The 18,759-nt window shown below is 43.2% G+C and overlaps 1 protein-coding gene across 6 annotated transcripts in view; it reads right to left on the minus strand.

Annotated features, from left to right (window-relative positions):
* Positions 1-18,759, minus strand: part of LRRC8D (leucine rich repeat containing 8 VRAC subunit D) — a 70,526-nt gene that overhangs the window by 11,694 nt on the left and 40,073 nt on the right. The gene's annotated exons all lie outside the window — the stretch shown is intronic.

Here is an 18,759-nt window from a genome sequence, read left to right on the forward strand (position 1 = left end):
ATTTCTGTATGCCTAGGGCATCTTGAGTCAACACCACCAGGCAGCCTTACTTTCTTTTTGCGAGAAGAATTCCAGGTATCAAGCTTAAGAAAAGCCGCTTCCTGAGAACTGGGAGACTTGCTGCCCCCTTTAGTGTACAACACAGAAACAAGCCCCAAAGTAAAGACGAATATTAGTGCTGCAAATATTTTTCGGGAGCTGGAAGGGGCAGTGGGATGTATACAGTAAGTAGCCAGACCGTGAGAACCACAAGCTTTTTCCAGACCGATTAAAAAAAAAAAAAGGAACGTATAGCTTGCTTCTAATTTATCATTTATTAGTAGCTCTCACAGAACCCAAAGCACAGCTTTTAACTTCCCTGGAACACGGACCAGTAAGCAATGAGGCGGCAGCAGCAATGTCACCTTGAGCCTAATGACCCAAAGGCATAATATCGCCTACAAAAGCAGCTGCTTTTATTTTAACAGCTACGGGGGGGGGGGGGGGAGAGGGGGTGGTAAAAGAGCCCTGGCCTAGTTGAACTACGAGCTACAAGCAGTACAGCAGTGGATACATGGGCAAAATCCAGGTCCAAATCTCAAAATGAAACCCTGACTTAACTCGACACTAATGTTGCTGCGTGAGGCTATAAACCGGAGACCCAGGTTACATTCACACATACTCACACACATTTAAAGTGTACTCATTTACCACTCTTAACTGCCACACCTCCCCCCCCCCGAAACAAATAAAAGAATATTGGGAACTGTAGTTTGTTAAGGGTGCTGAGAGTTGGAGATTTGTGAGGGATCTCTTAACAACCCGGCGCTCTTAACACACTCTTGTTCCCAATGTTCTTTTTTTTCCTGGAGGGGAGGTATGGCTGTTTAAAGTGGGATACAACACAACTGTAACTGTACGGCCTGGATGTGGCTCCACAGACCATCTTGGAACACAAACCACCTGGAATACAACCAGAGTAAATAACTTTAGTACAGCATTTGCAAACAGCAGCAGCAAGACTAAACAAGCGAAGAGTGGTTTTGGAGCAAAATGCAGGTGGAGAATAGGAAACATCAGTTTTCGTTTACCTGACTAATAACCACCTACACTGATGGACGTTAGTCAAGTTGACCAGACGTTAAGCTAATCATTACACATAAAGCTCTTTAAAAACTGTGTAACATTCCTAAGTACTTCATCACTTGAAGGTTCTCCCCCCCCAAGCCTTAGAAGGTCATTTGACTCACCCACTTCCCACACGTCCACTCATTGCTGAGAAAACTTTCCAGATCATATGCCTTTAAGGATGAAAAGCATATTCTCCTGACTACTTGGCCCAGAATGCATTGGCCCTTTATCTCAGAGTGGACAGGAGAGAGCAGCGTTAGAAACTGAGATATGAAAGTGAAGAGCTAAATGGCACCTTAAACTGAGGTTATGGGCGCAACAACGGAATGTCTTGACGTGCTTTTTTTATAACCAGAAGGCATAGCTGAAAAATGAATGAACTGCAGCTAAAATATTATGTTCATTTTCACAGGGTCCAGTCCTTCCCCTACCCACCCTCCTAATATTCTTAAGAGGGTCTCTTCTCCAGTCTTCGGAAAGTAACTGGAAGTGGGGAGGCAGAAAAAGTTCCTCCTTTCCTTCCACTCTGCAGTTTTAATCAGAAATCTTAGACGCAGCGCTGCACCCAGACCTCAGAAACGGCTTGCGCTGATGACGTTCCCTAGATGCGCCTAGAACATGGGTAGGCAAACTAAGGCCCGGGGGCTGGATCCGGCCCAATTGCCTTCTAAATCCGGCCCACGGACGGTCCGGGAATCAGCGTGTTTTTACATGAGTAGAATGTATCCCTTTATTTAAAATGAATCTCTGGGTTATTTGTGGGGCCTGCCTGGTGTTTTTACATGAGTAGAATTTAAAATGCATCTCTGGGTTATTTGTGGGGCATAGGAATTTGTTCATTTCCCCCCAAAAAATATAGTCCAGCCCCCACAAGGTCTGAGGGACAGTGGATCAGGCCCCTGCTGAAAAAATCTGCTGACCCCTGGCATAGAACAATGGGAGTTTCAAACGTTGGCTGTGACAGAACAAAAGCAAGCAGGGCTGCAGGGAGAGAGGATCAGAAGGAATGTGGGAACGTGGCAGGTCTCTTTAGCAGATGAGTTCAGGGCTGGGGAAACTGTGGCCTTCCAGTTGTTGGGACAGCTGCCATCAGCTCCAGCCAATGGCAGTGGATGATGGGAGCTCAAGTCCAGCAAGATCCAGAGGACCACAGATTTTCTGAGGACTTCTGTTTCTACATGTTTGATACTCTTTTGCAACTTGATTGCACCAGGATTCAACAAACTCAACTGCAATATGTTTGAAAGTTGAACAGGTAAGTGTATGTCTAGGGACAATGAATAAAACAAACATGATTAGCTGTACTGCTGGATAAGTGTTTAATTGTTATTTGTTTAAATTGATATTTGCTTAAAAAGCAAAAAAAAAAGTTTTTTTTAAAAAACAAACACAACTGCAAAATAAAAATACATTTTTAAAATGCCAAGTCTGTAAAATACAAAGTCTTGTATTATTGTAAAATACAAAGTCTTGTATTTTTGAGACTTCCGCGAATAAAAAATCCAGTGTTTTCTTCCATCTTAGATTTGTAAAACAGCCGTTATAAATGTACTTCTGTTCATCATCGTTAAAAGATATCTATCTTCTGCCCTTCGGGATCATTATGCAGCATGCAAATGCCATCACAAAACCTAACTCGAAATAATTGAATTCTACAATTAAACCCCTTGAAAATAAGCAATAAAAAAAACACAGTTGGACATAGCAACGGATACGAATGAATAAAGCATACATAGATGATTGATAGATAGATAAAATATATATGTCTTCAGGGTCCTTTTAAAAGTCACTAGTGAGAGAGCCACACATGAAGTCAAGTCAGATCATTTCCCGCAGACATGGGTCACCACTGAAAAAGCCAAGTCCTTGGTTACTGTCACAGCCTAGCCTCTCTTACTGATAGCTAGAGAGCAAGGCTCCCAAGGTTTATTGTAAAACTCAGGCGGGCTCATACAAATGCAGGTGGTACTTTAGGTAGGACAGTCCCTTCTGAGGTCTTTAAAGTACAAATCCAGCATTTTAGATTGAGCCTGGAGATCAGTACAGAATGGGGGTGTGATATGATTGCTTGGCTCCAAGAGTATCCTTGCTGCTTCATCCCGTATCTCATCCACAGGGAGCCCTCATTGCTGAGCCCTAAAAGATGTGCATATGCCTCACTCTAAACGAATTATGAAGTGGTCTAATTCGGCACTAGCTAATGGCCAGTTAGAGCCTACTAAGAAGCCAATGCAGATAGTGACACATTAAGGATTTATCAGTTCAGCAAGCCAAGATGGATATTCCAGATAGGATAGCCACTCCTGCATTTTTTATCTGGTCACTCCTGTTCCATGTTAATCATAGACATTGGCAACAGTAGAGGGCAAAATGTCCCTGCAAGGAAGACTGTAGAGTTTAAATACGAACAGCACGAAAATAATCCTGCTGGTGCAGGTATTAGTTTTCAGAACTATATTCAGTACCACTTAGCAGCTCTTGATATTTCTACTAACAGATAGACAACCTGAGAATAGTATTTCTGGAATTAAAGGAAACCAGAATGCCAAGTTATTATACGTACACTATCTATAACAAACAATGGGTACATCACCTCCCTGCTGGAAGCTATGACAGAAGGGTTACTATAGTTTTAAGGGAGCACAGAAGAAAGGGAGAGATGCTGTTCTCCACCTATCAAAAGTTGACATGAATGAGATCACTCGTCCTAGTAGTCTTGAGTCTCTGCTCACCAGGTAGACTTGCTCCCCTGCCCTGAATGCTTACCTGCAGCAGGGAAGAGTAACTACAGAATAAGTAAAGGTAAAGGTACCCCTGACCATTAGGTCCAGTCGTGGATGACTCGGGGGTTGCAGCGCTCATCTCGTTCTATAGGCCGAGGGAGCTGACGTTTGTCCGCAGACAGCTTCCGGGTCATGTGGCCAACATGACTAAGCCGCTTCTGGTGAACCAGAGCAGCGAATGGAAACGCTGTTTACCTTCCCGCTGGAGTGGTACCTATTTATCTATTTGCACTTGACGTGCTTTTGAACTGCTAGGTGGGCAGGAGCTGGGACCAAGCAACAGGAGCTCACCCCATTGCGGGGATTCAAGCCGCCAGCCTTCTGATCAGCAAGCCCTAGGCTCTGTGCTTTAGACCACAGCACCACTACAGAATAGGGCATATCAACTGAACATATGATTTTTGGTGCCATGGAGCACCCATTATTTTGGGCTCTCCTATCATCCAAGTTGCAAAAAATATCAAAAGGGTAGTTTACAAAAGGGTAGTTTACAAATCTTGTGAAAGCTATGCCACACTCACACATAAACCCTCAACACATCTAAGATCTCTTTTCAAGCTGTGTTACAAACCATTGCTATTGTTTGGGGTTGAAATCCCCAAAGGGATAGTTATAGTAAAGAAGAGTGGGGAACCTATGGCCTTCTAAATGTTGCTGGAATACAAGTCCCATCACCCTTGAACATTAGGCACGGCCGCTAAGGGTCATGGGAGTTCGAGTCCAACCACATCTGAAAGGTCACAGGTTCTCCACAATTGTTATAAAATAATGATTTATACCTTGTTTCAAGATTTAAGACAATGAATGAATGAATGAATTTCATAGGTTACTATAAAAAGATGTTCTAATAGTCTTTCCCAACCTGGTGCCCTCCAGATGTTCTGAAAGACAACTGGTCCCTGCGATCAAGGATGGTGCAGTACAGCAAAACATCTGGAAGACACTAAGTTCGTGAAGATTCCTTACGGAAACCGCATTCTCACAACACATAACCTTTGCAGCTGTTCTGTGCTGTTGAAAAGAATAATCCTAGCAGTTGCCCCACAAACACTCACTGTATTTTCACCACCCATCATAACTTTTATAAAATATCGCTCTTTCAAAAAGACAGACCTGCTACTTGTAAAAAAAAAAAAGTCCACTTCTTTGAACTACCATTGTAACGGAGTTTGGATTAGCAGGGAATTCTTAATGCTCCATTCTTAGTTAAAAGCATAAAGACACAGCAGTAGAACAAGAAGGAGCCAGGCCTAATCTTATTCTAGAATAACTTTCATTCCACTCCAATGTCTGCAGGGCTTAAAACAAATGCCTCTGGAAGACTCCACAATGACCCCACCAGATCTCTATCGCCACTGTCATTATGTCTCATTAATATACTAAAGGCAGTTTCTCTACCAGGCACGATCAAAAACACCCACTCAAAGCCCATCCTAGTCTCCAAATGTTATGGTCAACGTGGAGCTCCGTTTCATAATCAAACCCACCATCAGCTCAGAAAGGGCATGTTTACGTCTCCTGGGAATATTTCCACCCCCCGGAACATGTTCGTGCAAGTCTTAAAACCACCACGTACGCTACCAGAGCAACAGCTGCTGCTGAACTAATTCTGTGCTTCTGTGTGTATATTTTAAAGGAGATTTGCCCTTATCGGTGGAGAATATGAGAACAAATATTAACTGTTTTCTGACATGCAGTTAATGCCCAATGAATTTTTATTTTTTTAAAAAGAAATGTAATAGCTCCAGCCTTGTTGAGAATTAAGCTTCCCAAGTAAGGATATAGCAAGTAAGATTAGGCTACAAGGGATCTCAGCGAAGGTTCTGTAATTTCAGGTTGAGGTTGTGGTGGTACAATTGGAGCGCCAGATTCGGTCCACACATCTTGCTGATGCCTCTTGCCTTACCATGCCATGCCGAAACATTGACTCTGCTTTGCCAAAGCCCGAGCTCTACCCACAAACCCACCGCCACCACAGCCAAACAACCTCTGGCCACAACATCACAGTCGGACAGGGGGCTTCACTGAACAGCAGCGGCTAAGCAACTGCCATATTTTTAATGGCTTCCGTTAATGATAATCGTATTTACTTTTTTTCTGCATTTCCTTTTCACCTCTCTCCCTATTGACGCACATAATGCTGGTCCCCGTCTCAAGAATATGGACAGGAGCACCTCCCCTTGGACACCTTTAGCAGGGTACCCCACTTTCTTTGAGGTGGAAGGGGTTCCTAAGCCCCACCTCCTCTGCCCTGACCAAGGATCCAACCCAATGCCTTAGCTGCCAACCAGTTGTGACAATTGCTACGAGGTAGGCGAAACCCCCAGGCAGGCCCAATTTGACTGGAGGGGAAATTCCTGCCTGGCCCCGGATATGGTGACCAGGTACAGTGATACCTCAGGTTAAGTACTTAATTCGTTCCGGAGGTCTGTACTTAACCTGAAACTGTTCTTAACCTGAAGCACCACTTTAGCTAATGGGGCCTCCTGCTGCTGCCGCTGCGCCGCCGGAGCACGATTTCTGTTCTCATCCTGAAGCAAAGTTCTTAACCTGAGGTAATATTTCTGGGTTAGCGGAGTCTGGAACCTGAAGCGTATGTAACCTGAAGCGTATGTAACCCAAGGTACCACTGTATCTCCATGGCAGCAATAATAATAATAATAATAATAATAATAATAATAATAATAATAATAATTTTTATTTCTATCCCGCCCTCCCCAGCCGAAGCCGGGCTCAGGGCGGCTAACAACAATAAAACAGTACAAAAGTACAACACAAACAACACTCTAAAATCATTCATTATAAAATTAATTCAAATCAAGCCACTGGCAACCATTGGGCCAGAGCTCCGCGAAGATTGCCGAGGGAGGGAGTCAGGCTGTGCCCTGGCCAAAGGCCTGGTGGAACAGCTCTGTCTTGCAGGCCCTGAGGAAAGATGTCAAGTCCCGCAGGGCCCTAGTCTCTTGTGACAGAGTGTTCCACCAGATCGGAGCCACAGGTCTATAATTTGCCACAACTTCCATGGCAAGGTCTAAGCATGACCTGCTAGCTCACCTTTGGGCAAGGTAGACTACACTGTAAAGCAGTGGTGGCCAAACTCGGCCCTCCAGATGTTTTGGGACTACAACTCCCATCATCCCTAGCTAACAGAACCAGTGGTCAGGGATGATGGGAACTGTAGTCCCAAAACATCTGGCAGGCCGAGTTTGGCCACCACTGCTGTAAAGGGTGGGAGATCCAACTCTGACGGAGCTGTAAGGTCCAGGCACAGCCCCGTTAAATGCCCACCCTGAAAACATGGGGTCTGGTCCCCAGGCCATGCCCATTGCCCCACCCCCAGGATTGGCTGGTGCCAAGGTTGGCCACAGTAACCCCCGTAGCTGAAGAAGAAAGTGGCATCCTCTGCAGGCCACGTCAGGCGCAAAAGGCTTCCCTGGCTTGGCGGAGAGCCATACAAACGCCGCTCCCTGAGAACGGTGAGCAGAACTTCCTATCATGGAATCTTTTTCACAAGCTTCAGGCGCAACTCCCGATTTCATGGGACATAAAACTGTATAACCTGTTTTAGGCCCACTGTAATTACAGAGAACAAGAACAGCAATGCCTGTTATTTAAGATGCCCAACAACCTTTGACTCTAATTGTTATTTTCAACAGTTATTTACATCGTAAAGCAGTAAGCAAGTACTGTAATTTTCCACACCTGGTCTGTAGCCCAGAACATCGTGGTGTGTTTTTTTGTGTGTTTTTTTTTGAAGACTTAGTAAACAATGGCCTAATTACACTGGAGACTTTAATTGCAAACATTAAGAAAGGGGAAATTTTAAACTTTAGGGAAACTTTCACAGCAATCTGGTTTCTCTGCACCTCTTAAGATATGAAAGACTACATCATCTAGAGTTCAAAAAAACTTGACTTTTCAGAGGCATATTGTATATTTCCTGATGTGGGTTTTCCTCATTTCCTTTTACCATACCATTCATTGATTTCCCCCTGGCTTTTATTGATTTCATGACCTTGGTGGGCTTTGTTGCAGTTATGTGTTGTTGCTTCTGTTTGCTGCTCTTTTGTGTTCTTTAGTTCATTCATGCAACAAGCATTGGTTTAATTATTTAATGCTGCTTACCACTTTAATTTGGAGGGAAGATAATGCCAGTTAAACATTTTTTAAATGTTTTTTAAACATAAAGAGGAAGAGGAAGTAGACAATAGCAAACAATGTAAAATGGGTGTGTTGTTGTTTTTAAATGAAAGAAACTAAAGCAGATTCAAAAGGAAGCTCAGCCAAAAAATTAAAATGTTACAAAAAGAGAAATAAGCACTGCAGGAATCAGCGTTGGTAGTGGGGTTTTTTGTTTTGAGGTGTTTTTTTTAAGTATGAGGATTAATATGACCACTAGTACAAGTAGTTTTATATGAGGAAAAATTAACAGTAAGGTCACCAGAAGAAGGCAACAGAGATGTTTCAGAAAGAGGCGGCACGGAAAGCAAATAATGAGCAGAGTAGCAGAAATATAGCGGAATGAACAGCAGAATATAAATCGTGGGGGAGAAACTGAGCTAAAACTTCATACATTAGCAGGAAAGAAGCAGTACAATGATGGAACTAAGAACTGCCTAAAAAGAGGCAGAGTTTGAGAAGAGACATGGGGGTGGCAAACCACAGCAACTAGAGTATTAGCAGGATAATACCCTTCTAGTTCTGTGAGACAGAGGAATGGGGAGCTTGTTGCAGCAGGAGGGGCAGACACCGGAGACTCTTCACCAGCCTGACTCATCTCTGCCTCTTGGCCTCCCTTGTCCCACTCACAGGCTCCGGTTTCTGCCTCCGATTCTAGACTTCTCTCTACCACGATTCTTCCTGCTCACTAAATCCTGTTACCTCTTCAGCTTCTGCCACACCCTCTTCCCAGTCTTCTGGCCACTCATCGTTGTCCCACCACCACCACACCCCGGGCTCTGAGCCTCCTTCCCTTGGTTGTTCCCCCCACCATTCCTCTGCATCCAACCGGTCCATGACCCCCCCCCCCCGGGTCAGCTGCTGCTAGTCAGTGTAGGCAATACTACGCTAGACGGACCAATGGTCTGATTCAGTATATGGAAGCTTCCTGTACAGTGAAATCTCATGTTACGTACTGTCCTCCTTGCGAACGCTTCGAGTTATGAGCTCCGCTAACCCGGAAGCAGATACAGTGGTACCTCAGGTTAATAACTTAATTCGTTCCGGAGGTCCGTTCTTAACCTGAAACTGTTCTTAACCTGAAGCACCACTTTAGTTAATGGGGACTCCTGCTGCTGCTGCGCCGCCGGAGCACGATTTCTGTTCTCATCCTGAAGCAAAGTTCTTAACCCGAGGTACTATTTCTGGGTTAGCAGAGTCTGTAACCTGAAGTGTCTGTAACCTGAAGCGTCTGTAACCTGAGGTACCACTGTACTCCTGGTTGCGAACTCTGCCCCGGGATGCGAATGGAAGTCACGCGCCGACGGCAGCGGGAGGCGCCATTAGCGAAAGCGCGCCTCATGTTAAGAACGGTTTCGGCTTAAGAATGGACCTCCGGAACGAATTAAGTTCATAACCTGAGTTACCACTGTATTTCCCTTCCTCACTCCCACCCCCAAGCAATCCAAGTAGGACACTCCAAAGTGCCATTTGTTTTAATGGAATAGATTTTAGCATCTGCTTACCTCTCCCACAGCCATTGTTAAGGCTTAAATGTGCTTGCAAAATAGAGGAAGTAATGCATAGGTCTCCGTTCTGCTTTTAGGAATGTTGGGCCACATCTTAAAAGATGTTTATCTCGAGTGTATTATTCAAAGAGCAGTCATGCTGTATTCAGCAGTGAATTCGGCGGGGAAGTTACACTGTGATCTTATCTCAAGTTTGGAAAAATATCTGTACGACTTGTTTCCTTACTAATTTTCTTCCTTCTGGTTAAATTCATCTCTGTAAGCGTTCCTGTCCCAAATATTTATTTTAAAATCTGAACCATCTCTTATTATTCATTATTTGGCATATATCCTTTGCCTCTGGAGCAGTTATCAGTTCTGCTGAAATGCCTGTTCTTGTCATTTTGGCACCTGTTCTGAATTTTAAAAATGTGTTCCCCCCCAAAAAAACAAACCACACAGAAAGCATCAAGGGGAATCTATTTAGTTTATAAAAACAGATTATTGGGGTCTTGCAGATTTAACTTAAATAAATCACCATGTTTCAAGTGCTTTTGACTTACACAGTGTGAATAAATCAGTGCGCAAGAAAAACAAGGAATGAATCAAAGCTTCCAAGTTAGAAGGCAGATTTATATTATTTTCCCAACTTGGGTACTTTCTAATCAGCAAGGCTGCCTTGGCTCTGGATGTATCTGCCAAACAGTTTGTTTTGCTGGCCTCGGAAAAACAGATTCATGAATTATATAAAACCCATTATGTTTTAGCAAAAATCCCTATCCCCATCGCTACGGTCATTAAATTTATCTGGCTCTCACTACAGCAGGGCTCGAGAAATTTCCCTACCAGTATTAAGAACATAGCTGCGAAGTACTTTTATTTTAAAAGCAAGGCAACCTTCATTAGAGGCTATTTCCCCACCACCACCACCCGTTTTTTTCATACGCTGAAGAGAGAGAGAGGTGGAAGAAGGCGCACAGCTATTGTTCAACTTGTAGGCTACTTCTTGCAATTCCCAGAAATGGGATTCCATAAACAGCATTTTACACTGCTATTTAACATATGGATATAACATAAAGAACAGGGAGGTAAAAGTTAAAAAGAAGACTAGTACAGGAGGTTGGATACAAGGGGTTGTATTTCCAACTACTCAGAGGAGACTCACTGAAATTAATGGACATTGGTTTCAATGGCTCTACTCCAAATACGTCATAGCTAGATGCAACCAAAGATTTGTGTTAGAGAGGTGATAGCTGAATGGCATTTTTAAACTGCTTGGATTTCCCTGTACGGGGTGTTAGGGGAAGGGTAGGACCTCTGGTGGGGGATAAGTCTTGGGCATCTAACTGTTTTTGGACTACAACTCCCATCATCCTTAGCTAGCAAGACCAGTGGTCAGGGATGATAGGAACTGTACTCCAAAAGCAGCCGGAGACACAAGTTCAAGAAACGCTACTCTAAAGATTCAAAGTGAACATACCCACCAGAATGAAAACGTCAAGATGTTTGCAAAACCAGTTTCTAAATCTATCCCAGTTTAGGTAGCATTTTCTCACTGAAGCATTGTTATAGCATCCACAAGAATATTTACAGGAACAGAGAGGCGGTCTATTATGATACAGGGAACTTAATAGAAAAAGACATGGCACTTCCTGTCCTACAGCATCTAGGCTGTCTCTCCGCGCCAAAACACCCAAAATGCTCTTTCACTTCTCCTTGCCTCTAGCACAATTTTAACATGTAAACACATCTACTGTGCATACACAAACTCTTTCTTTAAACTTCAAACAGAAATGCAGGAAGTTGCTGAGTTCTGACTCTTTTTATAGGGTGGGGCACCATCTTTTCTTTCTTTTTTTTTAGTATGCACACTGTGTTCCAACCATTTTCAAGAATATCACACAAAGGTCGTGTTTTCTTTTGTCTACCTACCATAAACTTACAAAAGAATGCACACAGGCTAACAAAAACACATAATGCTTTCCTAGGGAACAGTTTATTCAGATTAAAATCTAATTCAATCTGGAATTAATTGTTCCAGCCCTATACGATATATCTATATGCATATATGATATATCTATATGGACAAGGAGCTTCTTACTGACAGCATGCAACCAGTTCAGCAAGGCATGAGTTATGATTCCTTTAAACAGAGTAAGTGGGTTGTTTTGTTTCTGAACCTGCTACTGACGGTCCATGCCTTTGCATGGCTGCTCCTCCTTCTAACCAGTGAAAAGCAAGCCACAGTGAGGAAGAAGTCCCAAGTTTGGGTCTGGCATAATTCAAAAGGTTATTGAAGAGTTAGAGGAATAAATTATGCCCTTAAAAGCCCCATTCTAAAAACTCTTTGTTTCTTACTTGCGATTTCCCTATGGTTTGGAGCCAACGGGTTATTCCCAGCTAAGTTATACTCAACAATAGACCCAGCAAAATTAATCAATTTACTCTGAGTATGACTAACGTTGGATATGACTCAATATTTTTATGGTTGCCTGGCTAGGTTTTTTTCGCCTTAATTTTTTGGGTGTTTATTTTTTTATTTTTTAACTGCTGCTTCTGGTTCCATCCCTCCCTCCTCAGGGATTGTTTAACATATAAAAAAACAAACATCTTTATATGGATATTTATTTCCAGACCTTCTAGACACCTTACTACAATTAAAGTCAGTTAACTATACACAGTAATATTCCATTAAAAAAAAAAAAAAGATCAGTACGACAAAATAGAAGCAGGCTCAGAAGATAAAGGAAATTATTTGCTAGGCAAAACAAAGGATGCACACACACACACACACACACACACACACTATGGGTATAACATTAAGAACGTGGAGGTAAAAATTAAGACAAGACTAGCATGAGGGGTTGGATACAAGCTGTTGTAGATCCAACTAAGCCGTACTCAGAGGAGACTCACTGAAATTAATGGACATTGATTTGAATGGCTCTGCTCCAAGTATGTCTGGGCTAGATGCAATCGAAGATCTGTGTTAAAGAGATGACAGCTGAATGGCATTTTTAAATGACTTAGATTTCCTCGTACGTTTTACCATCCAGTGGAACACGGTCAAACAAACCTCCTGGACCACAGAATTTTGGACTTTTGGGATGATCACTGAAAACACCCCTTCTGTTGTTTCCCATCAACCAAATGACTCTCCTGATCTGTTCACTGGCAAATACGCACTTGAGATTCAGCTATGCCCTCCATGACTTTAGAACCATCAGCACCTTGGACAGCAACATCCCCCTCCCAAAAAAAGGGGTGTTCAAAGAAAACACAAGGTCTTTGAGGATGGCACAGGCCTCTTTCTTGATGTGTGGCCCATGTCCTACACAGACGTAAGCGTCAGGTTGGCGAAAGCATTTGCCCCATCCCTATTAAACTGCATTGCAGGGTATTTATTTCGACACGAGTATGTCAACGAACTCATTGGCATGCATGGCAGGTAAGGACTATCCTTCAGCCTGCCATTTAGGTTAGCAGAATTCGGCAGAGGGATGGCACAGCCATTACAGAAACTTGTGGACACAAGGTGAATCAGTGCCCGATATCGGGGAAAGCTCTCCGCCTACCCTAAGTGCATAGCCCAGTAGCATATTGTTGGGTTCACCAGATTCTTCCGGTGCAATCTACTCTACTGAAATTATTGGCTCACTTCCACTTTCAACTTACAGTGCAAGTACTCTTGGTGTCGATACACAAAAGAGGTGTTTTTTTTCCTCCCAACCCACTCATGCGCTGTAGTAACTCAGCAGGAAAAAGCAATCCTACTTAGGAATTCGTATTACACTGCAGCTTCATCTAAACTAAACTAAAATTAAGAGTTCATGGTTAAAGTCTGCCCCAAATGGCAAGTTCTGTCTTATAGTGTCGAAATTTAGGCAGCATTATACATGGCCGGCCTTCAGGAAGTGCAAGGTTCTGCTGAATGATAAAAGGACTCCTTTGTAGCTGACAAGATGATGAATGAACACACACAGCCATGCAAGGCTACACTACCCACGCCTAAACAGCATTTCCTTCTCAGGCATGCATTAAATTAAAAGCCAGACCAACAAGTAAATGGTACCCATCTTTATCCCACGAAAACACAAAACTGGAAGCATCCAAATGACAAAATAGCTCCACGTTAAGACATTTTGTTCCTTTTGTACATCAGGGAATCCCCAAACTGTGCTACTATCCTAGGTTAAATTGACAAGATCTTTTGAGCTGCCCTGCATACAAGATGAACGTAAACACAAGCAGTTCAACAAAGCATGGCTAACTTTCTCCTTGGCCAGAGGCTGGGGAATCAAAGGACCATATGCCACATGGCATGCTTGAAGCATGTCAAGAATGTAAACCATCTTCCAAGTCAAAAGCCCACAATTCAAAATAAGTAAGAGAGTGAGTGAGTGTGATATCAATAACCTCTAGCTTTATTCCACAACCCATGAAAAATAATGTTAACTGGTGGGTGGGACTAAGAGAGGGAACCTCTGCTCAATACACTTAGGCCAGAGACTGTGCCGATGTTCAATTTTCTATTTAAAAGACATATCAGTGTCTTATAACACTAGGAATAGGCTAATGACTCAACCTGGTGTCTTATGTAGGCAAGCAATTTATAGCCAAATTTAGAAGCATTTCGTATCGGTAACAAAAATATAAGCCCACAGTTTTTATTTTAGCACCTGAGAAAAACAGATCTCCAGGCATTAAAATGAATACAGTCGGACATTCTTGTAAGTTGGACTAGAATGTGCGTGCTGCAAAATTCAATGTGGTTTTCACCCAAGCAGTAGACAGGAGGAGGGAGGCTGCCTAGTCAAGCCTCTTCTTCAATCTCCTCTCCCCCTCCTTGAACAATCCAATAAAGATTTAGCAGCGCTTTGGCAAAGCCAAATATAGAGAACTATTTCGGTAACCTCCGACGTAACATTTGACACACAAACACCCCAGCACTATTGCATGCAGCTCAAAATGGTACAGTCATCTGCTCTTTGTGTAGACAAGCCCACAATAATAATAAAAATTCTGATACTTTTAACATCACCAACGTATAAAACCCATGGGCACACTATGCATTTCTATCCAAACTTTCAAAAGTTACCATATTTTTCCGTCTATAAGACGCCCCCATGTATAAGACGCCTCCTATTTTGGGGGACTCAAGATTTAAGAAAACCCACCCATGGCACTATCCATGTACAAGACGCCTCCTAATTTTGGACATCATTTTTTGGGGGAAACCTTAGTCTTATACACGGAAAAATATGGTACTTCCTGTCTGCTGCTGGTATAGTTTGAGGGGCAAGCAAAAGTTGGAGACTCATTCAAAGAACCAACTTTCCTAATCATTCTGTGACAGGAAGAATATGCTATGTGATACAAAATGTCATAAACATGCCATCTGCTCCCAGAGATTCTCTGTTAATTCCAAAAACTCAAATTTGAGTCTAAGAGATTTCTAGGGTAAACAGAGCGTTCCTTGGGTAACTGGGCAATGTAGCAGTTTTTGCACCCAATTTCTTTCACTTATTCTTTAAAAACCATGTCAGCGTGAGCTGGGAGAACTACCTCCAGCAAATCTGGTTGGATAAGCTTCTGTCAGGTATGGAAACTAGCAACAGGTGCCTCAGTAATTATTTTGCTACTGTCACTTTTGACTTTTGAGTAGAGGTGTACAGCCTGAAGTTTTCAAGGCAAGCTTTCCAAGTAGCTCCTGGTGGTCTGACTCCACACAATCACTGGATCTTGCTTCAAATCCTGCTTATAAGGTCTTCACTAGTAACCAGAAGTGGGAGAGAATTATTCCACTCATGTTAGCCCCATAATGGGGACACCTGAGTCAGCAGTAGCAGTCACATGTCACAGAGGCAACGTGCTTTATGCAACCGCAGGCAAAGAGGCAGAGAATTATTAATTAATGGGAAAGGTTGTGCTCATATAGCTTGCATGAGATGCATCTAAAGTGGGTTAAAAGCTCTAGCTGTCCAATGTGAAAAGTGACCAGTGAAAAATATAGCTACTTTCATAACCAGCAGCTGGGAATAGAAAAGAAAATAGCCTAGTCATCCCAAACCATCACATGGACATCTGCATGCACGGAAATGAAAGATGAAGATTCAGGTTATTGGGGCGTTAGAAATCACAAAGGTGCAGAACTGCAAGACAAACATTTACACAGGAAAAGAAAGCTGAACGAAAGTTCATCCTGCAATAGCTGGCATATCTGATCCCTGTGCTAACCCAAAAACAAGTGACCAGTGTTAGAATATCAGATATATAACCTAATTGCCAAATAGCACCTTAAATTTATGTTATGGTCACCACAATGGAATGTCTAGACGCCTTTTTCCCCATTGAGGTTTATTATTATTATTATTATTATTATTATTATTATTATTATTATTATTATTATTACATTTTACTACTATACCGCTTTATATTTTAAAGAACAAATCTCAAGGCTGTTTGCAAGACATTGAAACCTTAAATAAAACAATCCAGAATAAAACAAATTCAAGCTGCAAGGAAAATATTTCCAATCCTTCTCTAAGTTACATTTTGCTTTTCCCAGTTGCCATCCTGGCATCCAGAGATCTGCACATGGTTGCAACTGGACCCATGCCAGTTGCAAAATGCGCCTAGCGCCTGGCTAATTTCTAACACTGCAAGTGACTAACCCGTAAAGGACTCACAAAGGACTTTCCATGTGTACCAGAGATATGCCAGCATTTGCTATAGAGAGGTACATTTCTAAACATGCAATGGACATGCACCAAGGGAAAAACACCCCCAAGACTGCTTCCCTCTCAGTTGAATCCCCCCACTAGTATTTCAGAATATTCTCTCCCCCCCCCACTTCACCTTTTTACAAGTTAGCCAAAGCAAATGCTCATCCACACTGCATAAAACGCAAAGCAACTTTTAGAGGTGGTTTGGATGCAACATGCCAGGCATAATAAAGCGTGGCTTATCAAATGATCATTTTGTGTGATTAGCAAACAGATATAAAACCACAGTTCTCCGTTTGGGGCACAGTGGTTGAAAGACCAAAGAGCTGGAGCCAAAGCTCACTTCCAGCTGGATAAACAATAGTTAATTGAGCCATAAACACTTTGACTAAAACAACCCTCGGGACAATGATGGATGGGAGTTTTTGCAGAGTCTTCTGCAGTGTAGTCTATTCCACCTTCCTATACGTCCCCCAATTGCACGTTAAGAGGCAGGTAAATATTTAACTACCAAATAAACTCTAGCATTTTGGAAGAAGGATGCAAGTGGAATCATTATTGTATGGGTAGAAGCAAAATTCGAGGAAGGTGATAGCCGGAAAGGCTGTGCCTAATTCAGCAATAATTTCAGCCAACAGAACCCCATTTGCAGATTACAAACCTCATTTTGCTTTTTACATCAAAATCTCACCCACAGAGCTCTCTAACAGCAGCTACTCACTAGGTAAGAAAACTTTTCAAACTGCGGGACGAGGTAACCGTGTACAGAATGGCATCTCACAGGCAACCAGTGTTAGAAACTCAGATATTTAAGTTAGGCTGGTGTTGCCCTGTTCAAAAAGTAAATCTACACTTCTGACATGGGTTGCCCAGACATTTAAGCGAGCTCTGCCCAGACACTGTTTCCGATGGCCGAAACCAGGCAGTGTCCAGGATAGCAACCCTAGGGGCCAAATGGCTCCTCCTTAAAACCAAGGTTAAAGGTAAAGGGACCCCTGACCATTAGGTCCAGTTGCCGACGACTCCGGGGTTGCGCCGCTCATCTCGCTTTACTGGCCGAGGGAGCCGGCCTACAGCTTCTGGGTCATGTGGCCAGCATGACTAAGCTGCTTTTGGCAAACCAGAGCAGCGCATGGAAACACATTTACCTTCCCGCTGGAGCAGTACCTATTTATCTATTTGCACTGCGTGCTTTCGAACTGCTAGGTTGGCAGGAGGAGGGACCGAGCAACGGGAGCTCACCCCGTCACGGGGATTCGAACCGCCGACCTTCTGATCAGCAAGCCCTAGGCTCTGTGGTTTAACCACAGCGCCACCCGCGTCCCTAAAACCAAGGTTACATCTGGCAAAACAGAATGTCTAGCTGCCATTTTGGGCCAAGATGGCTCTAGAGTCTTTTTTTAAAAAAAGGATGGACTGTGATTGATTCTCAGTTAAACATCTGGCTAGTTCAGGCGACAAGCTAGATTAAGAGCTTTGAGGACTTAAAGATGAAGAGTCAGTTTGTCCAGGGACAGTACACATATATATTGGCCTGTTCCAACCTCTTTTTCTTAATGGTGACACAGACCATTCATAACATAATATGCTTCGCAACTGTGAGCAGGGCAGCGGGGTTGGGATAAGCGAAGGCAAGCTAGAACAATTAACTATACCGTTGTTTGCCGCTCCTGCTGAGGCTGCACAGAAAAAGCATTTGGGTTTCTTAAATTCATTCCGATTGTGCTAACGAAACAGAACTGATAGACTTCTAAAGGTGGTTTGCATGAAGCCTGGTGGCCCGTGCAAAAGTCAATGTGCATCGATGTTTCGTGAGACTGATACAAGCACAGCTCTGCACCTGCTAATGGCTCACATGTGACTTCTTCCACGTGGAACACTGGCAGCTACAACAAGCAGAACAAGCGGCCGCACCTCCAGAGGCATGCATGCCAATCAGCCCCTGCGGGAATGCTTTTCAAAATCTTACGGTGCGGAAGGGGAGAATTACCTCCCTCCTGTTGAAGAAGATGCACATCCACAACGCAGCTAAAGACTTTAAAAATTAATGCACCCCAAAATTGAGTCTATATTCAAATCACAGTCTGATGGTGGCCAGAACACGCAGGAAGAGTCATGTGCCGGTTTCGGACCCGCTTTCTCCGTCATCCGAATCTGCCGTCTTTATCTGAACAAAAACCATGAAGCAAGGAAGATGGTGTGATAAATTATTGGCGTGGCAAAGCCTGCCTTTTGTTTGGTTGCCATGAGTAGCCGATGGGCTCCTGCCCAGTTCAAAATGGCTCAAGAAACAAAAAGGATCAAAATCAGCACAGTGCTGTTCGAGACAACTCAGTCCTCATCCCTATAGGTTTGCTTAACGCAAAGGCAAAGGGACCCCTGACCATTAGGCCCAGTCGTGGCTGACTCTGGGGTTGCGGCGCTCATCTCGCTTTATTGGCTGAGGGAGCCGGCGTACAGCTTCCGGGTCATGTG

The sequence above is a fragment of the Podarcis filfolensis genome (genome assembly GCF_964270895.1).
Source record: "Podarcis filfolensis genome assembly, chromosome: 6".
In the NCBI taxonomy this organism is placed as follows: Eukaryota; Metazoa; Chordata; class Lepidosauria; order Squamata; family Lacertidae; genus Podarcis; species Podarcis filfolensis.